Genomic DNA, 3,385 nt, shown 5'->3' on the forward strand with positions numbered 1-3,385 from the left:
TGCTGGACCCGCACAGCCCGGGGCAGAGGGTACTTAACCTTTCTGGGACTCAGTTTCTCCATCTGCAAAACGGAGGATACGAGACTCCTGACCTCAGCCTTTGACTGTGAGGATCAAATAATATGATGGGGATGAATGAGTCTGTGAACTGTAAAGTCCTGCACAAGTGCCCATTGTCACTGTCACCATGACCTGCCCTGGGAGACTCGTTATCAAAGAGCGTGGATGACCTTGGGGGCAGGGCGGGAGAGCCCAAGCTCCTTGGTCAGGCTCTCTTGGGGCCAGGCTGCTTCACTCCCCCAACATTCCTGGGAGATAAGGGTGTCAGGCAAGAATGCCATAAAGGCTCATTGTGCAGGGGAAGCCGCCCCTGGCTGCACCCCGGCGCAAGCAGCCACGGCGAGACCGTTATCACGGTCACATGGCTCCCCCTCCTTTGTGTTAGACACATTCTTGGAGTTGAACTAGACTAGGCCTGGGACGAGAGAAGGGCTGGCATCTTCCGTGCAAATGGCAAACCATTGCAAGGCCCCAGAGGAGGCGAAAGCTATGGTCTTTCTGCATCCTGAGACCCACCCAGGGATGTCGCTGACCAGCATCATAGCCTCCTGATTGTATGTCATCGCTGCCACCGATTAGCCTGGGAGAAAACGCTTGAGGGGACCACAGGCGAACGTCTCCACTGTCACACCGAGTCTCAGTGCCTGCTCCGCCAGACCACTTGCTGAGCACTGGCAGCAGGAGGGAGGGAAAGGAATGAGTGACCCTCTAATTCATTCAGGGGTCCCCGCTATATACCTAGCATCAAGGCTCCTGCCACATCTGCAGCCATGAAGCCCTTGCCTGGCTTCCTGATGGTTCTGTGCTGGTCTTGGGTTTGGAGACTTGCTTGTAGTTCAGGCAGGTAGCATCCTTAGGCAGCAGCACTGGGAAGAGTGCCAGGGAGTGACCCCAAAGGGCACAGGAGACCGAGGAGATGGAGAGGAATGGACAGGTTCAAGAGAGACTTAGGAAGTGAAATTGACAAGACGTGGTCACACCTTTCTGAGAAGCAATTCAGTTACAGGTTTAAGGACACAGGAACTGTCAATTCCTACCACCCGGTATCTCGCCTCCTCAGAACTATTTTGAAGCAATGATCAGAGATGTGAACAAAGATTTTGGTACAAGGATGTTCCATTCAGCTTCATATATAACAGCAAAAAATTCTAATTGGCTTAGACTGGTCAAATAAATTATAGTGAATCTCTGTGATAGAATACTACCTGATTTTAAAACCACGTATAAATATATATATATATAACCATATATTCTCTTTCCTTGCTGCCACAGAGTAGCACGGAGTCAAGGCTTTGGTGTTTTCAAGATTCAGCTCCTCCCATGACCCACCGCCATGGCCGAGGAAGGCCTAGCTGCTAGAGGTGTAATGGATGTTAATACTGCTCTACGAGAGGTGCTGAAGATCTCCCTTGTCCACGATGGCCTAGCACGTGGCATTCGTGAAGCTGCCAAAGCTTTAGACAAGCGCCAAGCCCATCTGTGTGCGCTTGCATCCGACCGCGATGAGCCGACTGTGATGTATGTCAAGTTGGTGGAGGCCCTTTGTGCTGAACACCAAATCAACCTAATTAAGGTTGATGACAACAAGAAACCAGGGGAACGGGTAGGCCTCTGTAAAATTGACAGAGAGGGAAAACCCCGGAAAGTGGTCGATTGCAGTTGTGTGGTCGTTAAGGACGATGGCAAAGAGTCTCGGGCCAAGGATGTCATCGAGGAGTGCTTCAAATGCAAGAAATGAACAAATAAACTTGGCTTTGGTTTTTGAAAAAGAATAATACATAAAACCACATATTAAGAAAATTAAGATAATGCTAATTAATTTAAGGAAGTGAGAGAAAATAGAATAAACTTAGCTTTGGTTTTTGAAGAAAAAAAAATACATAAAACCACATATTAAGAAAATTAATATAATGCTAATTAATTTAAGGAAGTGAGAGAAAATAGGTTGCAAAGCTGTACGTGTTGAACGAAACTTGAAAAGCATGCTGTGCAAAAGTCGGACGAAAGAGTACGTCGTTATGCATGATCACATCTGGATAAAGTTCTAGAACAGGCGAAACTGATCCCTGGTCAAAGATATCAGACTAGTAATTGCCTGAGCTCGGGGGTTGGGGCAAATGACAGGAAGAACAAGTGGCAATGAGCGGAGGACAGCGTGTGTTCTCTACTTCGATCGTGGTGGAAATTACACAGGTGTGTGCATTTGTCAAAACTCACGGAATAGTGCAGCGACTGTGGAAAACAGTATGGCAGTTTCTCAAAAATTTAAACATAGAATTACCGCATGATTCGGCAAGTCCTCTTCTGGGTATTTAGTCAAAAGAATTGAAGTCAGGGGCTCAAACTAATATTTGTATGTCCTTGAACCTAAATACACCCATGTTCGTGACAGCATAGTTCGCTTTTTGACTAAAAGGTGGAAGCAACCCAAATGTCCACCCACAGATAAATAAACAAAATAGGGCATATACACGGAATAGAGGATCGGTCGGTATCCTTAAAAAGGAATAAAATTCTGATACATATGACGACTGTGATGAACTTTGAAAAAATTATGCAAAGTGGAATAAGCCGGACACAGAAGGACCGATACTGTGTGGTTCCACTTATATGAGGTACCGAATTCAGAGACAAAAAGTAGGTTGGTGGTCGCCAGGGGCTGGGGAGAGGGGAGGGGGAAATGGAGGCACGGAGTTTCAGTTTGGGATGATGAAAAAGTTCTAGAAATGGGGAGCGGGGGGTCGTATGACACTGTGAGTGTGTGTCACGCCACTGAATTGCACACTTGGCTAAAATGGTAGATTTTATGTTATGTATGTTTGACCACAATTGTTAAACTTCTTTCACGCTCATCAAACTACGCACCTAAAATGGTGTATTTCGTGGTATGTAAATCACGCCTCTAAAAAAGATAATTCAAACAAAATCTAAAAACGAAAAACACAGAGGTCAAAAAAAAATGCTGTTATGTGTAACACGATCTTAATTTTATTTTATTTTTTTAAATGTAAATGCACACAGAAAAAAGACTGGAAGAAAATGTAGCAGAAAGTTAATGTCTTTTCTGCGTCGAGCAGATATGACTTTTTATTGGGGTTAATTTTGTGTGAAGTCACAGAGAGGTGCAGCGGCTTGCCCAAGGCCACACAGCGAGCAAGTGGCAGAGGATGGACTCCACCATGAAACATCTAAGACTGTAGCACAGAGGGAAGATCGAGGAACCCTGGACAGCTCCTCTCACCTTGGCTCTGAAAGGCTGAGTGACCAAGGGCAACGCTTCCCATTCATTCCTTTATTCATTCATTTCTGGTTCTGCTGGGTGGCC

The 3,385-nt window shown here is 45.8% G+C and overlaps 1 pseudogene; it reads left to right on the plus strand.

The window, feature by feature from the left end:
- Positions 1-1,393: 1,393 nt before the first annotated feature.
- LOC102882487 lies at positions 1,394-1,823 on the plus strand (annotated as a pseudogene).
- Positions 1,824-3,385: the final 1,562 nt, after the last annotated feature.

Source organism: Pteropus alecto, unplaced genomic scaffold (assembly GCF_000325575.1).
Source record: "Pteropus alecto unplaced genomic scaffold, ASM32557v1 scaffold157, whole genome shotgun sequence".
Lineage (NCBI taxonomy): Eukaryota > Metazoa > Chordata > Mammalia > Chiroptera > Pteropodidae > Pteropus > Pteropus alecto.